The 18,062-nt window shown below is 43.0% G+C and overlaps 1 protein-coding gene across 2 annotated transcripts in view; it reads left to right on the top strand.

The window, feature by feature from the left end:
• Window positions 1-1,954: 1,954 nt before the first annotated feature.
• The window catches only part of LYST (lysosomal trafficking regulator), an 82,099-nt gene continuing 65,991 nt past the window's right edge, over window positions 1,955-18,062 (top strand). The window contains exons 1-2 of one of the 2 annotated variants that reach the window (XM_035320527.1): window positions 1,955-1,978; window positions 17,573-17,657. The gene's annotated coding sequence lies outside the window, so the exon portion shown is untranslated. Of the gene's footprint in view, window positions 1,979-2,041; window positions 2,141-17,572; window positions 17,658-18,062 lie in introns of those variants that run through there. The other variant, XM_035320526.1, reaches the window with a different exon arrangement.

Below are 18,062 nucleotides of genomic sequence, written 5' to 3' on the forward strand. Positions count from 1 at the left end.
ATTATAGCAGAATACTACAATTTAGGAAGAATTCTGCTGAAAAACCTTACAGATTCAAGAGAGATTCAGATGATGCTTGTAAAATAGAGGGAGTCAGCAGTGAATTAATGTTGATACAAAGAACTAGACTTGATTTAAAGTTATTGAGGCATGAACTGGGGTCATGTTACTCACTTTAATGGAGCTGCTGCAAATTTATATTGACGTACATGAATTCAGAATCAATTCCCTCATGCATAGTATTTTATGGTAAAACTCAGATTTCAGACTGAACAGCAGGCATGCTGCCATATCAGCAGGAGCTTTAATTATCGTAATTAAAGAAAATCCACATATCTGAAAGAAAGGTTGCACTTTCAAGCATTCTAAAGAGAACATTAATGTTTTGATAAAATCTTTAATTTCATTTACTTACCTTTCTCACCATTTTTTTTTTTGTATTATTCCATGTAGTTTATAATCTTTTTATAGCATGTATGTGAGAGCCGTTTCAAGGCATTTCAATACAGGCTATGGCCATCTTCTCTTCTAAAGACTGCAATAGATGCCTTGCAAAAATCACTCAAGTATTCACATGTGGTGGCCAGTTCTTATCTGAAAACTCTTAGTTTCAGTAAAAGTTAACTTATCAGCCCAAAATGCTTCTATTCCTGGAATACCAAAGTTGATATTCCAAGAGTGAGTTGATGTATTGTTGTACTTCTGATCTGGCCATCTCCCTTTCCATTGCTGCTGCTTAAATTCTGCCATACACCACTGCAATGACGAGTACAGGCCGCCTCGTTTCTCTGGTCTCCTTGAGAAAACCAAAGACAGCGTGCAACTCTGAGCGTCCTGCTGGCTCTACGCTGTGCCTGCTGCTGGGGGAAGCTGGTCAGCAACTCTGAGCCTTGGAGTTACCGATGGGCACGAGCTTTGTGGCGTGGCAGAAACCTCTGCCAGAGCAGAAACCGGCTGCTGACAGCACGGCGGAGGGACGCATAGGCAGGGTCTCGCTTCAGCAGGATCTAAAAGACAGATAAAGCAGCGGTATTTCTGCTTTCTGGTAAACAGGAAGCTCTGGGTGAGAGGTAAAGAAGACTTCTCTTTCTTCCGGGCCGCAGGAAGCACAGGGGCTTCACACAGACATTTGGGAGTTTGCCCCCAGAGAAGGGCACCCTCCTCCTCGTGCCCTGCACCGCTGGTGCCCTTCTCTGGGCGCAAACTCCCGGATGTTTGTGTGAAGCTGTCACCTTGCATACATCTACGCTGTGGCAGGTGGGCCATGGGGCCTGCTGTCTGAAGCTTTCCCTGTGCATCGTGTAAGCCCTGTTGGCACCCTGACCTAAGCTTTACGGAGCCAGTTTGCCACTGCGGTAGGTAGCCGGTGGGCACCCAAGGAGCAAATGGAGCACTAATATGAGTTGAAGCCAGGTAAAGTCCTCATGAGGAGACGTAGCAGAGGCCAGGGAGCAGGGGCGCGATGCACCAGGGAGAGGCGTGAGGGGGATGCACTCCGGTAAGGCCATCTGAGCACCCTGCGTGCCTTTGCCTGGTTTTGAGGCACAAGACGGGCTTGTCAGACCCGGGCAAGCGTAGGGTAAGGGCGCTTATGCACGGATGAAGCGTGTGCCTGTTAACAGGGCCTGTGACGGATTGCTGCCCCTTGCAGACAACCAACACATGGCCCCCGGGGGGTGCGCACAGCGCCACGGCTACTGCACGGGGGGCTCATTTGCCCCGGGTCTGAAGGGGAAAAGGGCCTGGGCCCCAGAACCAGGCGCGCGCGCGCCCCGGGCACCCCGGGGGCGTGGCTTAACGGGGAGTGGGCGTGGCCCCGACCTCAGGCCCCGCCCCGAGGGCTTTCCCCCCCTCCCCTCCCCGCCGGGCACCCAGGCGGCGCCGCCGATTGGCTGCAGCGCGCGCGCGTGACACCGCCCTCCCCTCCCCTCCTCTCTTCCGCGCGCCGGTGGCGGCGGAGCGGGAGCGGCGGCGTCAGGGGGGGCGGGGCGGGGGGGGGCGGTCGTTGCCATGGCGACGGGGGCGGGCGGCGCGGCGGGGCCGGGCCGGGCCCTCCCGCCATGGGCTGCCGGGAGGCCGGCGGCGGGATAAGAGCGGCGCGGGCGGCCAGGCGCGCCGGCTCTGCCGGAGCGAGGAGCGGGTAAGGGCGGCGGGCAGCGCCGCCTCGGGGTGCGGAGGACTCGGTGGGCCCAGGCCGCGGTGCTCGGGCCGGGCGGGCCCCTCCGGCGGCCGGTGGGCCCGGGAGGCGGAAGAGGCGGTGGCGGCGCGGGCGGGGCATTGCCCGCCGCGGGGCTCCCGAGAGGGGCCGCCCCGGGCCGGGCCGCGCGAGAGGGGCGGGGCCAGCCCCGGGGCCCGGCTCCGGGGGCGGCCGTTTAACGGCCCCTGCGCGCGCTGAATCGCCCCGGTCCTGCCCGGCGGGCCCCGGTAAGGGCAGCCGCGCCCCGCCGTGCCCCCTGCCTCTGCTCCCGGGCCCGGCGGTGGTGGCGTTGTGACCGCCGTGGGCAGCGGCGGGGCGCCTGTGGTGGCGGCTGGCGTGCCGGGATGCGCCTCTTGTGGGAAAATACCTCGGGATCGGGTAATGCCCGGTATCCCCGAGTGAACCGAGAGCTGCCGCTTATCTGTACAGGTAGCGGGGGCGGCAGGTGCTTCGCTGGAACCGAGGGCAAAACCTCTTGTGTAAGAGGAGGCAGAGCGGCTGAAGGAGCTGAGGAGGAGCATCGTGTGGTGAGCTAGGAGCCCGGAGAGCATCTAGCGCGGTTATAAATGGAAACTGGCTAGAGGAGAAAATCTGGACGGGTCGTGGTGCCACGTGAATGAGGAGGGCTTCTGTGAAAGCATCTGGAGAAAGTCGGAGTCAGTGACGCAGCCTTGTGTCACTAACAGAATCCTGCCGCTGCCTGCGGGGTGCTGGGATTGCCTTTGGCATAAAAGCAGTGAGGAGGTCTGCTTTAGTCATGTGTATCGTAACCATTTCTTAGGCAGCAGGGGAGAGATGTCGGGAATGCTTCCCCCTTTCTGGGGGAAATATCAATAGTAGAGGTATGTCTGCTGACATGGTCTGGTTGGGGTTGCTTGCTTGGACAGGAGACAATGTCTGCAAGGAGCCCTTATCATAGTGGGGCTGCAGGATGGTAAGGAGTCATCAGAGTACAAGATCTTTGTTTTTAACTGTGGGCTGACAGATCATCGCCAACCGTGCAAAGAATAAAGCATCCTCTTAGATACCTTTGGAGACTTGCTGTTTGGTGGCTCTGATCTGAGAGTTTCTGTTGGACACTTAAAATACTAAGAGAGGGAAGAATGAGAAAGCTTTCATATATTGTTCTAGCTGAGAAGAAATCAGCCTTTTCATATGGTGTTCTGATTCTGTTCTTTTTTCCTCATCATGTTTTAGGCAGAGAATCTTCTAAGCTAGAAGCAAATAGCTTTCAATGCTGTACTTCCAAATCCAAGGCTAAAAGTAAATGAGACCTCAGGAAGTCAGTTGTCACTGGGTTTATAAGGCTGCATACGGATTTCTTCAGAGGAGCTTTTTTAATGTCACTCCTTCCTGTTCTCCCTCCATCAGTGTTACTTTACTCAGAGACCTCTTATCTTTAAAATGTTGAATAATTATAATAAAACTTTTCTGTTAGTTCAGCAACCGCTTAATGAGAATTACTAAATGCTTCTTTTTGCTGCTTTGTTTCTGTTAGTCCCCTGTTGGCGTTTCCCATGCTTCTGTATCAGTTTGTAGTGCTGTTCTAGACAATAAGAAGAGACTTAAAGCATGTTGAAGAGTAGCAGTGTTGGAAAGGTATACACTTGATATCTAAACATTAGGAAAGAGAAACTGTGTGTTCTTAACACTTAGGAAAAGTATGTTGCTGCTTTTATTTAGCTTTCTTTGGAGTTGAGCTCAAAGAATGCAAGCAATATGAATATTAACAGATGCTTCAGGCAGTGATCAGTTCTGATTTTTTTTTGTTACTGATTTTCGTAATAGTCCATGGTGCATCCTTACTAATGTACAGCTGTACACCTCTGTAGCTTGTGCAGAGACTTAGGACTCCTGTGTATTTGAAGAATTGTGCCATTGTCATGGCAGCCTTTTCAAATGAGGTTAATATTGCACATAGAGGAATTCCGAAGCAAAAAATGGTTCCTGTGGGTAGAATGGAGCCAAGGGAAAACAGGGTGAAAAGATTATATTGTAAGAGGATTCTGTTGCACCAGGAAGCACTTGATGCTGGAAATGCTCTCGGTTGCCTTCTGCAGACAAATTAAGGTTCATTGGAGTAAACAGCTGTCATCAGCCTTCACCAAGGTCTGTTTTATCCTTCTCTGAGGAGGCATCAGGCTCTGTGGGCTTCCTCAGCAGAGATCTGTACCAGCTGCTGTCTGGGATGTCACTACTGGATGTTGTTAATTTGGGTCATCTTTAAGGTGTTCCTTTTCTTTAAAATAATAATAATAATAATGTTTTTAAAAAGGAGGGAGGACTCTGGATATGCCTGTGGTTATGTTTTACCTTTTCTAGTTGGGAGATGGTTGTGTCAGTCACTCTTGCACACTGTTATATGATGATGAGATAGGATTAAGTAATTGAGTGGGTATCATCAGAGCTATCAGCTCCTGTAATGCCACTGGTCTGAAGGAGGTAAACCTGTTTTAAGTTGCGTCAAGATCAGGGGTAAGGATCTGTGGCCACTTCTTTTCTGTTGTTGTGGTTCTGGTTTGCCTGAGCTGATCAAGCAGCTTGTTGCTGCTGTGGGGGGATCTGCCTCCTGCCTTCTCACCTTTCCTGCCAGTGGCTGAACTCTGCATTGTGTTTCAACACAAAAATAAGCTGGATGGAAAAAAGCTTTCTTCAAACCTCTGGAAATGAATTGCATCAAGAAAATGAGTGGGCTGGCAGTTCTGGTGAAAGAGGAAAGGAAGAATTGCTGGGAAGGAATAGCCATGCCTTGCTATCAGGGAGCTGCTCCCCAGGGGGTGGGGACTCCCCCTCAGACTGAGCGAGGTGTCTGCTTGAGCTGCTGAGGTAACTTGGGAGGAACCAATAAAGCACTGTGGTGTTTAGTAGATCGAGACTTCTTTTTCCTTCACTTCTCATTCAGACGCTGCAGTTCAGCATGCCTTTCAGTGACACGTTGAAATTAGTTCATTAGCGATTGTCTTGCCTCCAGATAAAACAGTGTGCAGAAATGATGCTGGATGTGTGAAGGGGAAGGGGAAAGAGAAAAGGGTGTCGTGTAGTCTTGGTGGAAGAGGTTTTTCTTGCTATAAACTGTCAGCTGTAATGGTTTATGATTACAGCCTGGGGTCTGATTAAAACCCCATTTTTCTGGGAAGCTAGGCTTTTGGTACTATTAGGGTAGAGTCGTGGGTCTTGCTAGTGTGACTTGTAGAGCACTGTGCTCTGCAGGTAGACAGCTTAAATCCAATGCTGAGGGCAAGTGCAAAGCAGAACAATTTAACACAAGTAATCAGCTTATGTATGTTGAAGAAGGGGTAGGTATGTAATGCTGTAGTCCATGCAGTGGAGTCCTGGAATAGTACTATTTCTTGATATCTGCTGAAACAGCTATTACTTTTTGGTTCCTGGATATTGAAGCTACAGGAGGCCTTTTGAAGTCACCACTGCATGCTTCATCTGTCATCTTCTGTGTCTGTGCTGTGCTTCTCAGACTTTCTGGCCCTCTGCCTCCTTATACATAGCTCACTACTGCCTGCTGCTACTGTGGGTGTGATTTTGCACAGGTTATGTGGTATGTAAGCACTGAAACTGTTGTCTTCTGAACTTCTGAACTTGTGTAGTTATCTGCAGACTTCTGGGGCTTACCTCCTGCCGCTCTTGTTTGCACAGTGCTTTGAGCCACGTGGAGTGGAGGCACTCCTCGAATCACTTCCTGGTGCCCTGTGAAAGAACCAGCTTGCATTTTGATAGCCTGGAGCCTGGGCTAGTAGAGATGCGGGGGCAAAAGTGGTGAGCGGTGCTGGAAGGCTGTTGTCTGCAAGGCTGTGTCTGTGTCAGGTGGTTGCTCAACCATTCTAACAATCTCAGTTAATCCCCACACTTACTTGTTCTTTTCCCTCTTTTCCTCCACCCCCAGGTAAGCTTCTTGACTTCAGTTATAAGCATCACCATGCTGTGAGGGAAAGTATGTGTGCATGAAGCACCAAGGGTGGGTGGGCGCCTGGTTCTTTGGACTTGTGGCTGTAGAGAGAAACCTTTCTGCTTTCCGAAGAGAAAACTGAGAAGATCAAATGTAAAAGGGAATTGTCAGGTAGTGGTAGCATTAAAACTTTTCATTTTGTACAATTCTATTTCAACAAATGACTTGCTTTATCCATTCCTCTCTAGTCTTGTGGAGACATTGCCTGAAGATTTATGTTCTTGAGGGAGATGAATGGCAAAAACATCTATCTAGATCCGTTAACCTTGGTAATCAACACTAAGGTTAAAGCCTTACTGTACTAACCAGATAAGAAATGAATGATAGAAATGGCAACGTGAAGGGATGAACAGTTTGTGTCTTAATTCTGGAAAAGAGTGAACTAGCAAGGAAAATACGGAGATTTAAAGAAATATTTCTGAGCATTTGTAGGATTGCGGGAATGAATATAAGTACAACAAACTTATTTCAGGAGTTGATTTGTGTAGTTTTCCAAGTCAGTAATTGACTCTGAAATAGGAAGTTGATATTTTTCTTATAAATTAACTTAGTCTATTTCTAATGGAAGATGAAAGAAGCTAACAATCCTAATCTCAAATTAAGGGTATACATTCTTATGGCTTGCTTTAGAGAAAATGAAACAAAATTGTCAGACTATAAAACCTAACGTGTACCTACCTGCTGTGCATATGTACCTTTGCATTAGCTGTGTCTCAATTCTAAGGAAGAAGAGTGTAGTTTCACTCTTGATTCATAATTCAAATAATGAAAAATCAAAGGAAAACTTTTATGTATCTGGCTATCTAGGTGAAATTCTACATGGGTATCTTTACCTCCAGAAGGTGGTCCTAAATTTTTTAGAAACTACTTTAAAAGCTTAAATTACTTTAGCTACAGTCACTTTCATTATTGGAGTCCTGTTAAATCCCTGGCATTTGCAGGAAAAAAATTGCATGTGATGTTTGGTTACCAAAAATACTACTTCACTGTATATCTAGTCTTCATCTGGCACACTTCATTCACTTCTCAAACTGTCAACAGTTTAAAGTCTTGTGATAGGAGCCTGTAGTTTTGGGGGCATCTTAAAGTTTGACTGTATTTAGTATTTTGAATGGCTTTATGGTTTTCTAGAGTGTTTCAGAATTTTCTTAAACATGTCTATTTGCTAGTAGGTATATTGGGAAACTTCACACTTAGTCATTATTATATGAAGTAAAGTGTAATCACTGATTATAGTTTCTCTGTTGCAGTGCTTGACTAATTTTTTAGTGCTTTTTAAACTTCAAGAATAAAATAAAAATCCTATTTGTTCCCAACTTGTATTTCCACTGGAGAATAGTTACCTGAAGTGAGATATTGTGTGACTCCTTCTGGCTGTAGTTCTCTTTCTGGTTAGGCAAGGGTGTTCACAGGCCAGTTCATGTCCCTTTGCTCTAAATCCTGGAAGAGGTACAGGGTCAGGCCCCCAGAAGCAACTGATGCTGCTTGTGCTTTGCAAAGAAGCTGGCACATGGAGCTTAACTGGAACAACAGTGTGAGACTCTATTCTGGGAAATGCTATTTGCTCATATTAGCTTCAGATTGCTAATGTGTCTTGTCTTGACCTGGTGTCTTGTCCCCATGTGATTACTGCTAGAAAATACGGATTTCACAGACTGGTTTTAAAATCCCAGAAGCAGAGTGTCCTCTGCACATTAATAACCTCTTTAACTCTGATCATTGACCATCTTCTCTTATTTAACTGCTCTTGGTGAGTACTTCAGATGCAATGTCAAAGTTTATCTTTAGTGCTTTGCTTTCTAGTTCTAACCCTCTAGCTACCAAGCTTTCAGTTTCAGGAATAGCCTTTACTCATTGCTTCATCAAGAGTGCCTCAAGATGCTGCTCAACTATTTTTGCCTCTTCCATCTCTGAGTTTTTTGGTGCAATCAAAATGCATAATCTCACAGGTTACAGAGAAGCATGCATGGTCTTCCACATCACACTTCGATTTGTGTCAAGATGATATTTGTTGTTTAAAATCATCTCCAGGTAGATGCAGTGTGTTCTATGTACTTGAGTGTGGTCACAACTGCAGCATTTTCTCCTGGTTGTACTGGAGACCAGTATCTGCCGTACAGCCAAATAATGCAGGAGGGTCTTCTCCAAGGCCTTGCAGGGGCTTGTTGCTGTCGGCTTTCTGCTGGAGAGATCCTGAGCTTCCGACTTGACTTCTGTAGTAGACTGTTTCTATCCTGTTGCTGTTTAGAGGGGAATGTAGTCTTCATCTTCCAAGTTAGTCACCACTGCACAAGGGGTGTTTATCAAATACAAAGCTTGGAAGAACACATTCTGGAGTATTATTTGTTTCTTTTAATTTGGTGAAGAACTTGTTAGTACTAAGTGTTCCAAACATGGATTACTTGGTAGCCTCGCAACTTCAGCCTTTTCACTTCTGAATGCTTTACTGAAGTTCTTCATCCTCTGGCTTTCTTTTGAAATAACTTAGTGGTCCTTCATAATTTATTTTTCAACATAAGTTCTGTCTTATGTTGGCGTATGTATCAGTTCCTTTCTCTAGTACCACGTGCTCCTTACAAACCTTATCTCAAGTGCCTGAAGACAATATTCTGAACAGGTTCTTGTCTTCTCTGACTGTGATAGCCAAGCTTGTCTCAAGCATTTTCATGGTGTTGGTAACAGCATGGTGGTATTCTTCTTTGGAGCATTTTAGCCTGTCTCCAGCAGTGACAGCAAGCATACTTGTTTTTAACACAGTTAATGTAGCAGTGATTATCTCTGAAAACTACAGCGTTCACCCTGCCTATTCTAAGGAATGTTTATCCTCAGTACCTGCGTGTGCTGGTCTGATATGTAAAATTAAATGAACGAATGCATATAACGTGGCTGACAACGTGACTGTAGTTACTGTTTTGAATGGTATAAAACCACAAGCTAAGCATAACTTATGCCTAGCATACACTGTGTACAGTGCTAATGCGTGACTTGCGTGTAGGTAGTTGTTTGGGAACCTGTCTTTCATCAGTGCTGTACTTTTATCTGCTAGATGACTCATCTTCTCTAACTTGATTGCAGGCTTAGCAAGATGGCATGCCCAGGTGTTTCACATTGGTTGATGACTAAACAAAATTCCATGTTGAGTTGAGAAGCTGTCTCAAAGCACTTGTGATATGCAGATAAGCTGAGGGACTCTTTGCTGTTTACTGTCTCAGTACTATTTCATGCAGACTCTGAAGGGGGAAACAGTTGCTGATCTTCTAACTTGTAAAGAGGATACAGATCTCTGTAGCTCAAGGCAGAACCTGATCACAACCTGCTGAATTTCAGCAAGAAAAGAATTCCTTGCACTGATCACTTAATCCCTTGTGCCTTCACAAGGTTAGCATTGCATTGCTCCATTCCATTATGGCAGCTTACATAGCTCCTCGTTACAGGGATTGCTTCTAAAAATCTTACACTAAGGATGCTTAATCTTATCTAGTACTTTTTCCAAGTAAGGGTTATATATGTCAGGTAGGTATCTTATGTGTGGAAAACCTGTGACGACAAAATTGAAATACTGAAGTGTGCCACTTTTCTACCAACATGTTTTCCTTTCCCCCTTCTTACATGATGATACATATAATCAGTTTTGGATGTGTTCTACAAATAGAGAGTTGACACTTAATTCTAGTCTCCAAGATACGCAAGGAATTTCGTGGAAGACATGGGAAGCTGTTTCCTGTGCTCCAGGAGGTGTTAGCGTGCAGATGTGGTGGCAGAGAAGACAATAACACTCAGGTGGAGCTAAGATGAGTGGGGTGTGTTAGCATGCTTTAGAAAACATGAGGGCTGGGTTTGAATGACATCCTTGGCCTCTGCCATACCCTCGTACAGGAGGCAGTAGTAGACTAGGACAATTGCTGAAACCCGAAGTTTTCCCAGTAGTTTGATCATGGTGGATTTCAGAATTTTTATTTTAATGATTATGATTTTTAACCTTTGGAGTTGGTTTTATTTGTATGATGTTCTAGAGGTCTGAGCATACAGTTTCTATATTTCTGGTGCACTGCTTGTATGTTGACAAGTCTGCATTTAGGTTGCATGTGAGCTGGCTTCCTTTCTGGGCACTAAGATCCCTTATCACCTGCTATTTTCTTGCCAAGTTCTCTTTTGGTTTTGGTCTCTCTGGTTGTGCAACCTCCTTAGAATAATTTATTATACCTCACTGTTGTTCTTGGCTTGATTTCCAGTCCCCTATGTGCAGCTTGTAGTTACAATCCTTTTATAGTCACTGGCAGCTAATTAATTAGAAACCGTTTGTTTTGAGCTGATAGAACAAGCTGATGCATTTCATGGCCATTAGTAGGTTTTCTGCTCAGGGGACTGATACATAACAAAATGTATGCAGCAGAAATGCTAAGGATGTAAATTGGAGTTTGTAGAATGGAAGTAGTGTCGTAAAGTTATACTTTGGAAATTCACGAAGAAAACATTTTTTCTATGTAAGCAAGAGTATTGTGTATGTATTGATCTGTTACACCATTTTGATTTGTGCTTCTATCATTAATTCAGAGGTGCTGTTAAAAATAACTGTGCTGGAGATTTTTGAGGTCCTAGAATTAGTCTTGCTGGGCAGAGCACTACAAGTCAGAATGTACCCCAGAAACTGGATTATACTTTACTTGGCCAGCGTGATTTTTTAGAAGTAACTTAAACTGCATCTGCTGGAGTTTAATCTGAAACTAATTTTGTGCCCAAAGTTACCTGTGAGTTTAATTTTTCCAGTTGTTGAAACAAATCCACACCATTCTCTCCCCTCCCCCCCCAAAAAAAAACAAAACAAAACAAAAAAAAAACACCCATTACTAAACCACTGAGGCATGAAAATATATGGCAAATAATGATTTGGGGATGAGAAAAGGCATTTTGTTTGTCATTACTTCCTCACATTCTGTGGTGTTCCATAGATCTGGATCCCAATCAGAAGAATGACATTTCTGAAACCGAGGAGAGTCAACTTGCCTGGACATCTAATGCCATTTCATGTATCTCTGGGTACCTGTAGCCTTAGGTACATTGCTGATTATAGGTTTGCTGACTTGTTTATACATATGTGGTAGGTATTTTGGAAAGAGCCTGTTTCCTTAGTTTGGCTGAATTTAGCATAGCACTTGTCTGATCTTGATTGTCTTTTTCCTTGGTATATCTGTTCAACAACAGAAATGACTCATTTAGGAAGCACAGTGACATGGATTAAAAGCGTGCACGCCTTTTTATTTATAGACTGTCTTTTTCAGAAAGCACAGATATTGTAATTCCCTGAAATTCTGAGCTTTTTTCAGTGTACGATGAAGTGCTTTCACATCCACGTAGTAGAAATCTAATTCCCAGGTTGTATAAACATTGAGCTTCACTGCTTAAATTTGATTTTAATATCTAGGCAGCAGAACATAAGTAGACTACATTTATAGGAGGCTTAAGGTGCCTGTAGAAGCAGGGCTTTGTCTTGTGGTGGTGTTTCAAGGCGAGCGTCCCAGGTAAGTGAGAAGGGAGCTGCGTACACTTCAGAGTTTACATGAAACCGTCAGTAGTAAGATTATACATGCACAAACACTTGTGTATACAGCAGTGTTATTGCTCTGAAGATCTCAGCATACCTTAGTGTTTATTGAAGTAATACTTGTTTATCATGTTATGAGTTTGATGTGCTTTTCCCTGGTTAGTTAAGACTGTGTGTATATTATTGTTCGAAATACACTAAGCATTTTTTCATTTTTTCTTTATGCTGGGGAGAGAGTCGGAATAACTTCTTTGGAAATATTAGTGGTCTAGTGGATTTTGCAGAAGACTAAAAGCCAGTTACTGAAGTCCTTATTGAAATAAAGGACTGCCAGGCATCAAACCATGCAAAGGAAATTGACATCTACCTGCAGTCTTCTAATGATAGCTAGTGTATATTACAAAGCTGCTTTTCATGTGCAGCTTAATGGCTGGAACAATGCTGCCATAATGTTTTTATAGTTTGTCTGCTTTTGTGACCCCGAAATAGCTAATAAGTGAGAGCAAAGGTTAGAGCAGGAAGTGGCTGGAAATAAGGAGTAAGCAGGAGGTCTTCTGCAGAGCTAGAGCCTTGTCTGGTGTGTCTGTTTTGAGAATGAGCTGTACTTGAGCTGTCTTGTTTTCACTTGTTTGCTCTTGTTTTTGAATATCAGTGTTGTTGGATGGTTAGCAAATGTTCACTGCCTGTTTTTAAGCAATGCTTCTGGCTGATTGCCTTGCATTTGTAAAACAAGGCATGAAAATGAAAGCCTCTCAAGCTTTCTGTTGATGCTCTGCTTGAATTACAGGTGCTGTTTTCTTAAGGGACTGCATATTGCTCCTGCTGCATACCCGTTTTAACAGTGCCAATTGGGTATTCATTTCTAGCCTGTTTCAAGTTTTGAATAACATCAAAAGAACAAAAGGAAGAATGCTGATTTCTGCAATACATTAGCTTCAAGCTTTACTTGCATTTCACCACCAAGGAACCAAATTTGGTGTCTGCTGCTATCAGGATAAACAGTTTCTGTAATAAAGCTGGCAATGTGTGTGTTACAATTGCACAAGCCTCTTAGTGTCTCTGTCAGTGATGTGCTGGTGCTCTTCACCATACCTGTTGTCCTTTGCTAACAAAAAACAGAGCTTAAATTGAAAGCTTAACTCCAAAGTAAATCTGAAAATCATTGTTAATATAATCACATTATTGTTAAAATCAGGGAAGAGGTCAGAAGCATATTCTACAAAGTGAAAATGTTAAGTACAGGGAAGAAGACTAGGACAAGTATTTACTGAATGGAATGAGTACAATGTAAACATAGCTTTTATTGGCCAGTAGTGACTCATTCCCATATGTTTTATTCCAGAGAATGAGTAAAATAGTTCCAATTTTAGAATTGGAGGCCAGAAATAACTGTATTGTACGATGGCTTATATAAATAGCATTTTTCCAAGTGTTAATTTTCATACCTACTGACAATGCAACTTCATTGTACTCTGTACTCAAAAGGACTCGCAGCCATGCCTTTGTGTAAAGCTTAGTCAATGTTTGTCTCTTATCTGGAATAGAAAACTAGGCAAAGTAAACAAATTAACAGCTTCAGGTGCCAAACATTCTACTCGTGTTTGAATAGCCCATAAAGTAACTTCTCATAAGTTTATTCTTTTCTTACAAACAAAGCTATTGCTCCTTTAGTGCAATGTATAACAGGGCTAAAAGCATATAACCCGGTATACAAGACTGTTTGCTTTTATTGAAGATAACAGTGGGCTACAGGAAATGAAGGCTTACGAGTGGCTCATGCATGTCATGCGCACCTCGGGTACATGTAACTTTGCTTTACTCAGGCACTCTAGCCAAGCCATGCAGTTGTATGGATAGCACTTAGTATAACATGGCCATTTTAGACTGGCAGTTACTAGCAAGCAGTTTGCAGAAGTTTTGATATCTACTTCATAAGAAACAGGAGATTTAAGTAGTTTTCTGTTGTTGTTCTTTGCTACTACTGTAAAATTAATATAAAAATTAAAAGGCCTAAGAGGAGGTGGATTTATCAGAACAGTCATTTAGGCTCGTGTGTGAACTGGAGACCACTACCGAACTTCCTGCCTTGTCTCTTATCCTTGTGGTAGCTGTTGGACAGCAGTTACAGAAAGTAATTGTGAATTAGTGTTAGAGCATTTTGACTTCATTTGACTTACTGTAGTATTTCTTTGCAGTGTTGCTATAGTAATTTGCTAATTGGTACTTTTTATTTTGTTACTGGACTTTGCAGATATTTCTGGGCAATGTATTGCTGGAAATGCAGCCAAGTCAAAGGCAGAGTTTGCTGTCATGAAGAATACTAGCCCTGGCAATGAGCTTTTTTGCTTTTTCATCGTTCCCTCACATTGTAGTGATGTTGGAGATAATACCTAATCATTAGTGCTGTATAAAGTTAGTATATTCATGATTTGGTATTCAATGCTGAACAACTGGTCTTATTTTTAAGTTCCCTTGTGGTTTAAATTATTTAAAGGATGCTTTTGATATTTTCTTTTGAAGATATAAAACCCACTGAAGTACAAGGCATTCCTATACTTTAAAATGCTCAACTGATGAGCAACTTCATAAAAATGAAATCAAGTCCAGAGAAACTACAAGTTTCAATTGCAGGTAAAGTGATCTATACCATAACAGTAAATAGAAAATGCATCCCCTAAGAGCTAGCACAGGAGAAGGGGCTAGAGGGCAGAACTGGTATGAATTGAACTGAGGATGATACAAAGATGGATGTGAAGAGATTAAATGTGCATATCAGGTCATTCACAGCTTAAGTGATTTATTCTCTTTGCTTGAGGATTTTTTTCCTTTCAGACATGGTTACTATTCATAAAGAACACCTCAAATAAAATGAGATCATATTCTAGAGGGTGGAATGGAATTTAAGGATGTGATTTTTTTTCAGGGCTAGCAATGTGAAGCCCCGACACTGTATATTTCGTAACTGTCCCATTAGGATTGTACACAGCACTGGTGAACCAAGATTTTGGTAGGCTTCTTGCTGTTCTCTTACAGTCTTGTTCATCTGTATGTGTTTTTTTTTTTTTTTTTTTTTTTTGCCTACACAACCTCTCAGAAGTCCAAAGACAAGCTAAGTCACTACCTTACTACTGGTACTTAGTATAGTGTCTGCTTCCATGCTACCAGGCATCGTAACAATTAAAGAAGTCATCTTAAAACAAAAATACTGTAGTAGTGTAGATCCTACTTACAAGTTAGCTGGCGTACTTTCTCAGAGTAAGAGGAAATGCCATGCTGTGTAGGATGTAGTGTCAGTATACCACTATCTGCAATAGAAAGAGAAAGTGATAAGCAAGCTGAAACATTAGGATGTGGGTGGATTTGTTGTTGGTTTTTGGGGAAGGAAAAAAAAAAAACCTCTGTGGAGCATTTGCTTTGTTACATCAGTGTGGCACGTTGTTCAGTGAGTTTGTTTTAAAAGCACTGTGCTTTAAGGGCTTAAATGACTGGTCAGGAAACAAACAGAAAAGAGGGAAGAAGGCTGGCTCTGTACATGCAACTTTTTTGGAAACTTCTTAATTATTTCTTAATTCTCTTTGCTTTATTCTTTGTCTTCAAGACAGGCTGAACAATGAGGTGACCTCCAACTGCATTTCCAAAGACGTGTGGTGTCAGTCTGTTTCAGGCCTGAATTGCAGGGAAGGAAATGGGTATAAATAAGCAGCTAGCACTTGTTGAAATTAGTCCTTCTAAACAGAAGTGCTTTGTCCTGCATGATAGCCCTAATATTTTTTTTCTGTGCTTTAGAATGACAGCACCTCATGTTCTTAGCAATTGTATGTGAAATTCTCTGTTAAGATGGCATGCTTGATGTCTTTTTGCATTAGTGTTAACAAAACTATGTTTTATCTTACAAGTGATGTTGGAAATTCACCCTTCTGTTAGAGTACTGCACCTTAAATCCATGGAACATTGCAAGCAATGCAGAAAACTTGGAGAGTGAAGTTTCTGAAAGAAGGTCACTGAAATACGGATAACAGCGTGTCTTTTATGTCTTCTAATAAAGTCTGGTGCACAGAAACCATGAGTGGCCTAAGCTATTATTGCTGTGGTTGCAATGAGTTGTGAACATTGGCTGTATGGATAAGATGGTTTTCTGTGAGGCTTGAGTTGAAATGTGCTGCTCTGAGCACTCAAAGGTGGGCCGATTACTATGAGCTTGCCTGGGGAAGCTGGAGGTCTTTTGTTCAGTGCATATACTCGATCACAATTGTAAAGATAAAGCTGAAGTTTTCATTTAATTGCCACCTGATTACTACAGTCAGAATCTTTTTCTTTTTTTTTTTTTGCTTTTCTATCCCTGAATTAAGGGGAATAAGGGGGGGAATATGGACTATAAGTGGTTTTGGAGCACTCACACAGAGACCTTTATAGTTGAATGTCTTTTCTTGGTGTTGAGCTTTCATGTTCCCACTGATGGCAAATGCATTTCTGTATCTTAATCACTTCTAGAGAATGAGGTTTTAATGTTTAGACTGGCTCTCAGCATTGGCACCCCAATTTGTGGATGTTTCAGTAAATGTGTGATTGGACAGCTCATCTGTGTATGTCTGATGTACTGATAGATGCAGCTTGTGAAAATGCCAAGACTGATAGAAATTGGGTTCAGCTGAAACATTAATTTGGGACCTGGACAGGTTGGATCGATGGACAGATGCTGATGGGATCAGATTCAACAAGGCCAAGTGCTGGGTCCTGCACTTCAGCCACAACAACCTGGCCACAACAACCCCATGCAATTCCACAGGCTAGGGGCAGAGTAGCTGGAAAGCTGTGCAGAGGAAAAGGATCTGGGGGTGTTGGCTGACACTCACCTGAACATGAACCAGCAGTGAGCCCGGGTGGCCAAGAAGGCCAACAACATCCTGGCTTGAATCATGAATAATGCAGCCAGCAGGGCCAGGGAGGTGATCATCCCCCTGTACTCTGCTCTGGTGAGGCTGCACCTTGGGTATTGTGTTCAGCTTTGGGCTCCTCAGTACAAGAAGGACATCGACCTGGAGCGTGTCCAGAGAAGGGCTATGAAGCTGGTGAAGGGCCTGGAACACAAGTCCTGTGAGGAGCGGCTGAGGGAGCTGGGGTTGTTTAGACTGGAGAAGAGGAGGCTCAGGGGAGCCCTTATTGCTCTCTGCAGCTGCCTGAAAGGAAGGCGTGGGGAGCCGTGGGTCGGCCTCTTCTCACAGCTAACTAGTGATGGGACTAGAGGGAATGGCCTCAGGTTGCGCCGGGGGAGGTTCAGGTTGGAAATGAAGAGACATTTCTTCTCAAAAAGAGTGGTCAGGCGTGGGGAGGGAGGACGGAACTCCCACATTACTTCAGTGGGCTCTACAGATACAAAGAATAAAGCATATACAATACTGTTCTCTTCCAATTTTATTAAGTACCTCTTTTCCAGTGATTAGGATATCTGTCAAGGCAAAAGAAGAGGACTGGTTTAAAGTGCAGTCAGGTGCTGATGTAAATGCATAATGCAGATTCTTCATCGCTTGTATCTAGAGCTGCAAGTGCTTAAAAGTATTGCGCATGTGGAGAGTCATCACCAGAAACAAATTGATACTGCTTCTAGAGGAGCATGTTTAAACTTGAATACCTAGCACATTTTACATTTCCAAAACTAATGAACTTTATTATGTTAACTTACCCTGCACGCACCAGTTTGTTTCTCTGTAACAGAATTTTGGTTATATGTCGTCATAAGCTAGAAGTAGAAATTAGAGCTTTAAAGCTCAAAACTCAAGGAATTTTCATGAACTAAAAATAGCTATCATAAAATCCATTTTAGAAACAAAGAAATTGCTTATTTAATATCATGGGTTTTTTGTTTTTCAAACAGGTGAACCAAGGGTGGAATTTCTGGAATATATCTACTTTTCCTTCCAAATAGAAGATAAATGTGTTAGGCTGGTGAAGTAATTCTGGTAAGAATCTTTCTGTTACGGCTATAGAGAATGTCATATGTATAAATATTCAGTCTTGCCACTGAAAGAAGCTTTTTGTACTATTACCGCTCACAAACATGTTCTTTCCTACCTTATTTTTTACTTGTATGTAAATGTTTTCTGATCGTGCAGTATTAACTTATCTGCTACATTTCAATGATCTTAAGTCATTTGGACCCCTTCATGGATGTTCTGTGCTTGGATGTTATGAAAATATTTGAGTTTTGAAGATTTTACTTCAACCATTTACATAAAAATAAAGAGTTAAATATGCTGTAGTATTAATTAAATGGGTATTATGTGGATTAAGTATTCTTGTTTCTGTAGTTGCTATCACAGATTTTTTTTGTCTTGCCTTCATCAATGATCTGTATCAGTTTTCTA

The sequence above is a fragment of the Oxyura jamaicensis genome, chromosome 3 (assembly GCF_011077185.1).
Source record: "Oxyura jamaicensis isolate SHBP4307 breed ruddy duck chromosome 3, BPBGC_Ojam_1.0, whole genome shotgun sequence".
In the NCBI taxonomy this organism is placed as follows: Eukaryota; Metazoa; Chordata; class Aves; order Anseriformes; family Anatidae; genus Oxyura; species Oxyura jamaicensis.